Source organism: Dreissena polymorpha, chromosome 5 (genome assembly GCF_020536995.1).
Source record: "Dreissena polymorpha isolate Duluth1 chromosome 5, UMN_Dpol_1.0, whole genome shotgun sequence".
NCBI lineage: Eukaryota > Metazoa > Mollusca > Bivalvia > Myida > Dreissenidae > Dreissena > Dreissena polymorpha.
In genome coordinates, this window is record NC_068359.1 from 2163026 (window position 1) to 2177326 (window position 14301).

General features: G+C 34.3%; 1 long non-coding RNA gene across 1 annotated transcript; it reads right to left on the reverse strand.

Moving 5' to 3' along the window:
• Positions 1-6446: 6446 nt before the first annotated feature.
• On the reverse strand, positions 6447-14177 carry LOC127832196 (uncharacterized). Its single transcript, XR_008026734.1, has 4 exons — positions 13968-14177; positions 7767-7864; positions 7148-7296; positions 6447-6597 (listed from the first exon to the last, which is right to left on the reverse strand). It is a non-coding gene; the product is annotated as an uncharacterized LOC127832196 (long non-coding RNA).
• Between the last annotated feature and the right edge of the window lie 124 nt (positions 14178-14301).

Below are 14301 nucleotides of genomic sequence, written 5' to 3' on the forward strand. Positions count from 1 at the left end.
CTTTCAAACATGTTGATTTGCTAAATGATCATAATTCGACTGTAGGTCTTGATCTGCAGTTTTTCAATAAGTTTGAATTTTAAAAAATTCTAACTGGTTCAAGTTTATGCATTTTGTTCACTTGTCCAAAATAAACTTTTTGGTAATTATTTTTTGCTGAGCATTTTTGGTCATTTTACAAACCGTGCGTTCGCGGACTACGTGCGTGGAACAAAATAACTTGTTTTGCTATCATTTGAATTTTTTTTTTAATCGTCTCATTTGGTTGAAACTTGCCATCTCTATGTATTTTTCTTAAAGGAATCTTTTTGTTTGCATTAAAATACTTTATTATCTCAACAAACAACAAATAAGCTATTGAGGTTTAAAAGAAACATTTAATAGTTTATTGTCCAGCAAAAATCGGTACCCGCAGACAAATACAAACAACATTATAACGCTTTTGCTCTAGAATGTATTAAACAACGGTAATGTTGCTTGCAATACATTCGTTGTTTAAAAGAACATTTCTTCTATAGAATGAACAATGTCATAATGTTCATAATTTTGAGAAAAAAACAACACGTGCGTCCTGAGGTAATGTACTCTGACTGGTCGCAAAAATCAATACCGCAGACAAATACAAACAACATTATAAACGCTTTTGCTCTAGAATGTATTAAACAACGGTAATGTTACTTGCAATACATTCGTTGTTTAAAGAACAATTTCTTCTAGAGAATGAACAATATGTCATAATGTTCATAATTTGGAGAAAAAACACGTGCGTCCTGAGGTAATGCACTCTGGCTGGTCGCAACATCGAGAATGAACTTTCTCTCTGTGTATCCCCTCTCTAATAGGCCATACAACAACCCTTTTTTTCTTTCTTGCAAATTCGTTTATCAGTAACTCATTGTTCAAAGAGTCAAGTTTTTGCAATGTTCTTTTTTTCTTACATCTTCACATCGGATGTCAAGTGCCTGACATGTTGGACCAGGAATTTCATTTTGGATCAAACGGCATAGTTTTAACCTGAAAAAAATAATATTTCCAATAATTATTTTTTATTTGGACGTTCATGGTTTGAAATTTGCGATTTTTTTGAACTTTTGGTACGAACCAGTCCGGAACAAAATCGAAGTTTCGTATCTATTTAGTACCCATTGAAAATAACGAAAAACACGTATTATATGCACAAATTCTTTACTAAAACTGCATTTAACAACACATTAAATTTTTATTCTTTAAAATATGATTGTATTTGTGCGTAAAATATATAAGTTTTAAGTTGATAGGCGTAAATGGGTTTCGTATTTCGGGCACCTGTTAAATTAAAATCGTTCTTTTCTTATTTCTTTCTTCTTCAAAATCGTAAAGAAATAATAAAATATTTACTTACACATCGATTCCATCCAGGATTTCATTTGACGGTTGCATAATTATTGGGAAATTAGCAGACTTTGCTAGGGAAGCGTTGTAGCGTTCTTGAAACACACTGATGGCGTAGCTGTTGGTAAATTCCAGCAGATGTAGGATGTTCACGTATTAATGCGGTAATTAAAACTGTGTTTTTATGATGATTTATAACTCATTTGAACTTTTTCTAAAACCCGGCACCCGTTTCGTGTTTAAAAGTCACCTTTTGGCATCCGAAATAAATCGAGATTCAAGTTGTTTGTTGGTGTCGTCAAAAATTAGAGTCGTCGGGTCCGAAAATTATTTTAATTAAAAAATCTGGCCTAACGATAGTCTCAATGTACAAAAATAACACTATAATTGGATGATACTTCTTTAAAACACGTACTTAAGATGGTAAGTATAATACGAATGAAGTTTTCCGACAGTTCTTGGTGACAAGAATTTACAAATCAACAATCTGCTACCTAAACAACAATCCCAAAATCAGCGAAACAACGGGCTGTTATACATACGTATAATACAATACTTCCAATAGTCCCATTCCTTAATGTAATACATAATAATAATATTTATATTAGGTGTATAACGCTATATTTAAATCTGCAATTTTAACCATTATTCTTTAAGATTGAATTTGTTATTTACGATCAATTTATCATGCAAGTTCAATATGTCATGTTCAAAAACAATACTCAAATATGTTTAAGTTGTACAGTTACCGTTAACCGTTTAACTAATGGCCATAGTAATATGTTAACCGATTATTTTTTCAGTAACCTGCTGCATCTCTACATTTTTTTCCTATTTGAAATATCTTTTGCGTTGTCACTTTAACAATTTGATTTGGTAAGGAACCGTTAAATAACTTAACAGAAAGATACACGACCGACACACTGACATACTATGAAAAAAAACAGACAACTTTTCAAGGTCAAATGCCGACATGGCGTCAATAACTTTGCCATAACACCATTGAGACAACTGTTTACTAGTATTTGTTTAGGATTTGTGCTGTTTTAACGTATATTTCATTGAATTCGAGTAGAAAATGTATTTTTCAGACGTGATTAAATTTTAAATTTGCTTAGAACGACGAACAGTTGTTATCCCCAAACCCCTATTTGAAAGGCATCGAGTCCGTTTACTGGGTAGAACTTGGTGTCTTGGAAGAAAAAAAACAACTAACATTGTTCTGTATGTGTGGACTGTATCGTATTTTCGTTTTCCATTCTATCTGACAATATGTATTCATTTCCTATTAAATAATAACGCGCTAAATGCATACTCGGTAGTCTCAAATATAAGTATTGTTCCAATGTATCGCATTTGATTGATAAGGGAATTATGACAATAACAGATTTCAATCAAGGTAGTATTATTTTATGAACCGATATTACGTGTCGAAAGCATTTAATTCCACAGATTTGTAATTTATTTGATCACTTGCGAAATGAAGTCGATAATCAACCAAATATCCTCCACATTATATGTGCAGAGATCATAATCCAGGAACATACGTAAGATATTTGAGACATCGTCTACCTTGCCCGACGATATTCTCTTTAAAGATGCCGCAACCTATATTTGGGAACAAGAGGGTCATGATGGCCCAAAGTATCACGATGGCGCCTTCAATTAGTACTTTAAACGACGAAAACGTAACGTACTTTTTTAAACGAATACAATTAAAATGTATCAATCTTCGCTCTGGATATATTACATTAAATGAATTGGTAAGCGAGCGCGATCACAAGTCAAGTTACGTTAAGAGAAAAGCAAAAGCAGAATATTGAACGGGTCTGTAAAACAGTTGTTCAATTGTTCTGCATAAAACCTTCATTATGATCAAAACTTTATGGTAACTTTTTGATTTGCCTTGGTTTAAAAGGAAATGCGAATACATATACTTCGTTAGAGTTTGGGAAGAACGGATAGAAAATAAAGTTTTAATGATGGAAATGCATTTTTGTGCACGACAAAGGGTCAAAACGTTCGTGTTTATGGTGCCTACTGGTGCAATATACGATACAAAGTCATTCTGATCTTGGATGGTTGTCGCAATGTCCAAGGCTGATCAAGCATGGAAACGGTCAATATCGTTGACATTGTAACTCAGGTGAGTAACATCTCCGGGACAAGTGTCCAAACGTTGGAGCCATGGCAACATGATGGAAGTAGTGATAGGTTTATGATAAGACGGGAATTTTCTGGTACTATATGTTTACATTCCCTGGACCAATTGTTTTATGTTAGATGAACATCACGTATTAAGTCACTTCTCTGTATTCTATCACAAGCCAGTATTCTAAATTTATTATTCAAGAATACTTAACTTGGTTATTCCTAAAATATTAAATAAAACTGTGAACAGTAAATCCAAACATAATACATTTTTATTCCTATTTCATAGATAATCACATATGTTATGTTATAAGTAATACGATTAAGATTTAGTTTTCAAACAGCATTTAATGGACACAATACATCAATACCGATATTACAATGTATATGATCAACAAGAAAAAGCAGCAATAAAAGGAGAGTTAAAATAATACAAAAAAACACAGCTCGATCTATACAGTTTTCCACTCAGTAAACACAAATAACACAATTTTAAAACGCAATTTATAGTTTCGAGTACGTCATTTTGATGTCTAGGTGTAAATCTAAAAACATCCTGAAGGTTGGGCGGTTCCCTTTGGTGCAGGACTTGCATACCTGTTTATTGCGGGTGTCAGTAAGACTACTTATCTTATGTAATGTCCGGATGTCATCACATTTAAACTTTGGAAATAGATGTCATTGGTGCATGTCATATTTCCAACATAACATCAAACAGACTGTTACACTTTGAATAAACGACACCCCTAACATACTATAAAAACACAACAGCAAACATTTAAAGGTCATTGTCGACATGGCGTCAATAACTTTGGCATAACACAATTTAGGCAACCGTTTACTAGGATTTGGTTAGGGTTTATGCTGGTTTCACAACGTATATTAAATTGAATTCGAATAGAACATGTGTTTTTAAGACGTGATTAATTTAAAATTTCATAAGAACGACGAACATTTATTATTCCCCGCCGAAAGCGGATGGATATAGTTGTTGGCGTTGTCCGTTCGTCCGTCTGTGTTCATAAATATTATAGGGCTTTAAAATATAAACTATATTAGATTTAAATATAAAACTGTATTCGTGTAAAGATATTATGAATAAGCAGAAGTGACATACACTAACACCCATTACCATTCACTTCTTAAATAGATTTATTGCCCTTTGTTGTTGTTTGTATGATGTAACATTTTAGGGCTATATCTCATATACGATGCACATTTCAGCATAAAAATCCGTCCATCAACGACGAGAAGTGCCATGCATAAGAACCATAACGAGTTATTGCCCTTTGTTTTTATGATGTTACTTTTCAAAAATCAACCCCAGATATTATACAAGATTTCAATATGAAATTTCACCGGGTGTATAGATTTCGATGAGTAGAAGTGTCATGATAAAAACCAATAACCATACACTTTCTAAAATAAGTGTTATTGTTGAACAAATGAACATTTTTTTTTTAGGTCTGCACCCATTCATAAACAAAATCTATTCGGCGGGGAATAGATTGTTAACATAAGCATTGAATGCCACTAGCAAACCATTTGTATTTAGCCACATTAAAGCGGTAAAAAATATTTGTATCATGTTATCCGTAGTAAAGGCCCACTTAATGAATACAGCTAAATATTTAAAGTAAAAAGATCGAAAACAAAACATGTTTTTATATGTCATCTATAGTTGAATGTGTGTTTTCTAGGCCTAACAACAAAAAACTTTCATTTTAATCCGACAATGGTTTGAACAAAATCATGGTTAGAGCTTCGCTCCCTGTAGTTTAAAATTATCTGTACAAAGTGTCTCATACTATCGTTCCTTCTGGCTTGGTTGCTAAGGTTTGTTACTATGCGCATGTGCTTGTTCTGTAATTAGTTTCTCAATAGAAACAACGAACCCTTGCATCGAGTTGTTGAAAAAATATTTTAAGAATTTTATTTATTCACAAATAAGCAGGCTTATACATCATTCGAAAACCTACTTTTAAACATTAACAAACTAACAAAAAACATGGCCTGCGTTATGAATCAATCATGGCATCGACCGGGAAATAAACAAGACCTTAAAACCGGAAATCAATTAAATCGATCGTCGTAAATGTCATAATAAACAGTAAATAAATTAAAACCTGTAAATACAAAAAAAATTTATTGTCCTGCACTTTTAGAATTTTTTTCAAGTTAAAGTCATGATACAATGAGAAGCCGATACTAGTAGAATAATGGATACATATACATATTTTCACAGGAGCCAGGATAAAGTAAAGTTGCTATTCGAAAACATAATTGTTCAATTTAACAAAGAACCGAATCAGCTTTCATGGACACTAACATATTGAGGCTGAAAACATTGCTTACAATTTGAATTTTTTAGAAACTGAAAACCCGTCACACTCAATTAAATGTGTATGTCTTCTATGCTGTTTTGAGTCCCAAACAAACTTATTTTGCCGATTCTTATTCGCGATTGTATAAAATGATTGCAAGAATATGCATACCAGATAGCACTATTTTTCTGATATATAATCAGCACAACGTGCAAAATGCCATTCAAATCACGTAGAAAATGCAACGGATCCGTATTTACGACTCAGCCCCTAATGGCAAACCTACAAAAATAAACGGTGTTAAATATTTCTTTCATTTGCTGGTGATATTCTATTTATTTATCCTTTACATTAAAATGTATGAAAACAGTAAATATTGTTTTAAATTTTTTTTATCATTGTAAGAACTTAACATATTTTTGATATTTTATATTATGTTAAGAGATTTTCCTCCGACACATTATGAAAACGGGCCCTGTTGAAATCGGTGCCAAAAATAATTTCTCACAGCCCAAAACTGGTAACTGTCCATAGAAACTAATATCGTTACAAATAGCCTCAATGTCTTCTAATATTTGCGGCCCGGATCGTTATAAAGAGTATGACGAGGGGGGTGTGCCTCGTTAACCATGCCCGGGGGGTAGACGGGGTCGTTGTAGTTACCGTAGTTGGAGCGCCCGGGGGCTCCGCCGCCGCGCAACGGAGTCGCTGTTGTAAGAGGGGGCGGGGTGACCCAGGCCGGAGTTGTGCACTGAAACGTTATAAATACGAGTAGATCTAAAAGAAATGATATTGTGTTTAAATGTTTTCTGCACGAAACACCCTATATCATCCCTTATAAAGGATGTATTTACTAATCATAAAACCTTGCTAATAAGTTTTTCTTCTTACTTTTGGTACTAAAAAAAGAAGCCCTCAAAAAATCACAATACTAAAAAAAAAAACACCCAACAACGACATACCGCTGCTAAACGTCAATTCCGCTGCTAACGTCCAAGGCACGTTACTAAACGTAACAGCTCGCCGCTGTCGTTAAAAAAGCAACACGTACATATAAAGAACGCGATTCAGGTAAAAACACCAACAGACCATAGCGCTGGCCGTTTATAAGAAATACCGGTAAAGAAAAGATACGCTTCTTACGTATTCCACGTCATTCACTAACTAACTTACGCAAAGAAAAGTGGTTAAGTAAAACCTTTTTTACATACAACAGTGCGCAGTCAGTAAATCACTCCATTTTTTGTTTTTGTAAATCATGTTACTAACGTTAACTATGTCGCCGGAGAAACGATACGTACCCACGATGGAGTTGGCGTTGTACGGCATGACGGTATGGCCCCGGGATCCGGCGCCCTGCTTGCACATGCACGCCAGGCACACTATATCACCCCACCAGTGCCGCCAGTGATAATAGGCTGCCGATCACAGGCCTACGATGGCAATTGTGCTGTGAAATACACGGTAAGGTACGTATGTCCATGCACTGTATTATAGCAAACTAAGCGAAACTGCCTAATAATGGATATTTGGTTATACTAAGAACTGTTACAATGCATATATTAATTAGTTTAAAAATCGATGCATGCGAATCCCACATAAAATGCTTAACTGTAAGTATCATAAAACAGTAAAACAAGAGCACGGGCTTATCCGAGTATAATAATGGGTAACTATTCGTGCGAATTACTCATCATCAGAAACAACATTCTTATCTCATTTTTTTAGCTCCATTTATCAACATTGTAAAGAATCTCTATGACATAGAAAAGGATACAGTTGTGGCCTATCGGCAACGCTTGAATAGACAGAAATAATGTCACATACGAAAATTAAATCCTATATTATTTAGGCATATAGGAGTACTAGACTCCAGTATCATAATAGAAACTCAAATAAGAATTTGAAGTAAAAACTCACGACAGTCCACAACAGGCATTGCTACAGCATCCATAGTCGCAGTACTTAACAATCGCTGTCTACAAGGCAGACATCCGCTGCCCGACAGAGGGTCCCATCTAGTGTAACCATAAATAGTTATTGTATAACAGGTAAATATGGTGGCATAAATCATCAATCTTTTTTTCTATGTCGTTCCCACGAATTACTAACTCGTTCCTTCGAGTTAGGAATGTCATGGGAACGACTTACTAAGGCTCGATTTGGTCATTGTCGGCTCGGGGACTACTTAAATGTACCACCGGGTACGCGAAAATATACCAACAACGTACCCGGCCAATTAAGAGTTTCATTCCCTCCAAAAATGCGAATGTCATACAACACGCTGAGAAATACGAAACAGTATTAGCTAAAAGCCCTGTCTGAACCATCCTTTTTGTAGTATGAGTTTCGGTTATATAGAGGTCATTGTGCAAAATATTGACATAATATGACCATAATTATTTTTAAAAGAACCTCACAACGGCCAATTAAGCGTTAGAATTCTCGGGTATGTTTTAGTTTGTTTACCGTACCCCGGGAACATTTAAGTCTACATAAAAGTACCAGAGGTACTTATAAGAAGTACCCGAGCCGACAATGACCAATCGAGCCCTTTCCAAGTCTAGCTAACGAGAAAGACTTAAGAGGACTGCAAACAAATACAAGAAGGAATGCAACTAAAAAGACGAGCGGCGCATAAAATAAAGGAGGGGCGCAGTCAACAAAAGAGATTAGCATTTTAGCCATGAGGAGGGCGTTATACTCGGTAATTTATGGTGAAATACAGGTACATGTAAATAAACTCGTAAATTTCGATATATTTTGTTTTATTTTTATGTCATACTTCATATTAAAATCGTCATTTTTGTTCCGCTCTTTTATATATAGGTTTATTAGTTTATTAACGTCTCTTCAATACACAAGTTTTACAGCTATATACATATACGAGTCGTTCATTATATTACAAGTGTATTGCCACTCAATACAGAGTTATAAGAGACAAATCTATATTTAAAACATAGGCAATTAATACTTTGCACAATAGTAAATTATAATTCCAACTAAAACATAAACTTGCATATATAAGCATACCCACACACACACACATACATACATATGTAAATATGCATACATATATATATAACACACATACATTTACACACACACACACACACACACACCACACACACACACACACACACACACACACCACACACACACACACACACACACACACACACACACACACACACACACACACACACACACACCACACACACACACACCACACACACCACACACACCACACAACACACTCACACACACACACACCACACACACGACCACTACACACACCACACACATCACAGCAACATCACACACACACACACACCACATCACATCACTCACACATCACATCACACACTACACAGCACCACACACACATCACAAAAACACACACACACACCAACACACAACACATCCACACACACACACACACACACACCACCACACAACTACACACACCACACACACACCACACACACACACACACACAAACACACACCACACACATACACACACACACACACACACACACAACACACACACACACACATACATACATTATATATATCAAATTTTTAATGGAGCTCATGATCAGGCAGATTTACTGTGAGCACCACTAAAATCTGACAAAACATAAAGTCATGCTAAAAATTAAGAAAAGGCTTACAGATTTAATGTGTGCATCACTAAAATCTGATAAAACATAAGTCTTGCTAAAAGTTAAGATAATGCTTACAGATTTACATGTGAGCATCAATAAAATCTGATAAAACTTTATAGTATTGCTTCAAGTTAAGATATGGTTTAAATGCTATTTATACAAAAGATGTGTTCGTGTATTTAAGATAATATGGCAGGTCTTGGCGCTGACTTTAACCATGTCTTCATTTGATAGTACAAACACTAGTTTATCATTATCACATAGTGAGTTAAAATATCTATTTATCTCATTAGCTTTAGAGATAAGGTCAATCCTAACAGAGTTGTAGGCATCACAGTGAAACAAAACGTGGGATTCATTTTCAATAGCTAGCTTTCATTAGGGACAGATACGCAGATTTTCTGGAATATCCTCATACCTTTCAGTCTCTAATCTAAGTGGAGCAATTCCACATCTAAACTTAGCAAGAGCAGATCTATGTCGTAAGGGGTAGTGTAGATGTAACATACGTTTCTACAGCAAATGTTTCTTTAAACTGACTATAAGTTCTAAGTTTATTACGCCCCCTACCAGATGGCCCGACTTCAGCATTAACATCATTTTTCCATATGCTAACATATTTATGCATGGTGTGGGACAGCACTTGCTCACAGAAATCTCTCATGTTTCTGTCACTACAGTCATTCAATGGATGTAACAAACATATATCGTTAAAATGAGTTTACATTCAAATTGCCAATTCTTACAAGTTCTGCTACTTTTAACTAAACAGAACAAAAATACTTTTTTATTCATTCTACCACTGTCCATATTAACACGTCTATACCAATGGTGTTCAATAGATTTCCACTGTTTAGCATGTGGTGGTTGCCAGGCAGTGTCGCCATACAAAGCATTTATAGGTGTGTATCGGCCTGTACCAAGAAAAAATCGAAAGGCTCGACTTTCTACTGCATTAATACACGAACATGATTAGTACCCCCAAATGGCCGCACCATATGAAATTATAGGCCAGACAGTAGTATCATATAATTTGGTAAATACTTTATATGGCAAACCGCCCGCCGATTTACATTTAGCAATTAGAAGACCAAGTGCTCTACCAGCACCCTATAAGTACCCTCTTTACGGAATCATTTGACATGTCTTACATCGAGCTTGAGTATAAATTGCGTGTCGTGTTTGTTTTGTTTTGTTTCGTTTTGTTTCAATTGTTTCCGCAAGAAATGTCACATGTGTTTTTAATTACAGAATTGTGTTTGTTAGCATTTCGAAAATGCTTGCTCGTTCGTGTAAATATATAGCTCGCCATCATTCTCATTAAAAGATGTTGCGTGCAATTTGATATCAGACTATTTAAGTGATTTCATGTTTTTATTGTGACATGTTTTGATTCGCATCCATGTATAATTCCGAGACATAGGCAGTAAGTATTAAATTTAGTGATATTTTAATATCATAGTTAGGCGAAAAGATCATTTGTCATGTTGGCGAGTGACTATTTGCATATATGTGCTTTGTTTATAACAAGTTCATTTAAATACATATATAAACAAGGTATACGAATGAATTTTAATATGATGATCAATATTGATTTACTAATAACATTTAAATCTATATTTATCACAATATTTATATGCATAACATTAAGTAAACAAATTAATATTCGCTTCGATAGCGATCACTGTTTAATAAAATGTTAAAATATTCTGTATATAGAATATATAAAGTCTCGATAAGAAAATTAAGTTAAAAAATCGCGTTGAGTGGAGCGAGTCATAATATAAAAGTTAGCTTTTAAAAAGAACCTGTTTGACTTTTTCTTTCAGGCACGACCAAGAATATGTTGTTGTTGTTTTTTTCGGAAAATAAGGACGTTATTACCACGCTGAAGAGATTTTTATTATTGATATCATATTCATTTATTAAAATACATGATAATGTTACAAATATAAATTATTAATTCATATCATCTTTGTTATTGTACATGTCCCGTATTAAAACTGATTTCGATACACATTTAAAAAAAGTGAAATAAGTAACCTAAAAATTGTGATATTGAATAAATCAATTTTTATCAAACACTCCTTCGATAACGTTTTTCTTTAAAATACATGACGAAATGAACTTGTACAAAACAGGTATAGACATACATGTAGTCACTCGGCAACATAACAACTGATCTTTTTGCACTGAAATATAAGTGAATTGAAAATTTACTGCCGAAGCCTCGAATGTATATTTAACAATACATGTAGCGATAGAACCAGCAAATTACCAAAAAAGTCTGATATAAAATTACATGTACATGTTTCACATTGGCAAGCTATATGTACAAAAAACAAGAAAGCATTTTCAAAATGTTAACAAATACAATTCTTTAAATAAACAACTGAGTACAACAAACAAGTAAAACTTCACGCATTAACTACACAGTTACCTGTAATTCACCGCGAACCACAGTGGCCGCGTTGGTCCACCGCGATGGCGGTGGTCCACAGTGATATCGATTTCCAGATAACTTCAAGAAACAATCCAATCAAGAAGCGGTGCTCACCCACTGTCACCGCGATATATCACGATGGAAACACCATCAGATCACGGTGATTGTTCACGCTGACGAAAAATTGTCGTCCATGGGACTGTGGGACTTTTAGGCAGCTAGATGTAATGTAAGTTTAATTAATGATAGCAGGACCCGGTGTATGTGACGTTCAAATATTGATATACTAGTGCCTTGTGTTTTAACACTACACCACGCATTTGACGATATGAAAGTCCTTATTGAAAATACCTTACGATTAACTCTTTTCAGTTTGTTATGATTAAAAGGGTAAATGTGAAATTTATATAACAATTTGATTGGCTGACTGACTAGTGGGATCGATTCGAGTTATCCCTTGAGATAGCTTAAATTCTCATCTCGTTTGTTTAATGACCCCCCCCCCCCTTTTATTTACTGCACCGCTCCATTTTTATTGTATTTCTCTTTAATTTAGTTTTTGAGCGAGTTAGTAAGTCGGGTTATTATGTTGAGGGAACGAGATAGAAAAAAGAGGCGTGCAATTAAATAAGAGGAGCGAAATCATCACTGTGCCACCTTAGGTGTGATGACCCCACGATAGAGGAAAATAAATCTTGAGATACAGTTTTGATGTAAAGATTGAGCGACAAATGTTAGATTTTGAACTTAAGGTGTTCAAAATTAAAATTTTCGAATCAACAATTACCACAACTTTGAAGTTTCCATGACATTTTGGATACATAATCGACGGGTTATCAGACCGACCAACCTACTGGCTTTCCATGAATGGTGTAACTTGCATAGAAAACATTTGTTTGTTGATAAAAAAAATCGATGTTAATAAACGAGTTACCAACGAAATTAATATCTTCTTTTATCTTGCCGGATGAAAAATTATCTACCGATTTTTTTAAATTCTTTTCGTTCGTTTGTTTACATTTCAATTGTCTTTTATGGAGAATTTTACTTTAATAATAACTTCTTGAAATCAAAAGTATACCGTCATTTCACAAGGTTGGAATCCGGAAACTATAGCAACGGTGACTTAGTGAAAATTAATGATACCATAGTTTTTTTAAGTGAATTACACATTTTAAAATCATTTTTACTCACTGGCACTACCCTTTAAACCATAGTTAAGCACAAAATGAAAATTTTAATTTGTTAATTGAAGACACATCCGGTATATGCAGGCATCTTTATTTTCTGCAATTTAGTTTTGACATATTCTGCAAACACCTTACATAATTGAATAGATATCTGTTCTTCTAAGAACCAAGCTCGAACTATTTTTATTTTAACAAGCTGAGCCTCCATATTTTCAGAAATGTGTTGATATCTTGCGTTTCAAAAAATAATGTTGGCAATTTGGCCAGCTGTGTTTAAATATTTCCTTTAACCCTTTCAGTGCGGGAACCGAATTTTAAAGGCCTTTGCAAACAGTTTGGATCCAGATGAGACGCCACAGAACGTGGCGTCTCATCAGGATCCAAACTGTTTGCTATTCAGATAGTATTATTTGAAAAAAAATCGAAGAAAATGCTAATTTTTAGAAATTCAGCAGACGACATTATAGCAGACGACAAATTTCCCAGCATGCAAAGGGTTAACGTATACTGTAACCGAGGTGCTGACAGGAGAAGCTCCTCAGACTCCAACATGTATCGACAGCAGTCGGATGAACAGCGAAATGTCAATGCACGTTTTGACGGTCGAAAATAATATGAATTATAACACTCTTCAATTTCGAGATGACTTCAAATCTATCATAAATAGTTATGTGCTATGTTTATCCCAAAAAAGGATGCGTTTATTTCCAAATTATGCTTTTTGTTTACATCATAATCAGCATCTTTAAGAAAACAATATGGATGATGTCGATCAGAAAACAAGTTTTATAAACTTTAACTTTTCTACATATACTCACATATTTGTAAGCACACCAAAATATTAAACGTAACTTTCCACATACCGATACTATATTATTCACACGTATGAAACTAAAAGTTTATATTTCAAAAACGATGAATTGCGTTCAGACACATTTTGTCAATAGGGGAATAAAACTCAATTGAACATCGTTAATATTCCGTGCACGTTCGATATTCAATTTATATGGTCCAAGTACCTCTGATCACTAAAGATATTCAAACCCTTTAAGAAATGTTGAAGTAAAATGTGCATATAAAAAGCAGTTTATTGACTTTCAATAATTTTAAAGACATTGAAAGTTTCAATAACATGCGGAAACTATGAGCCAT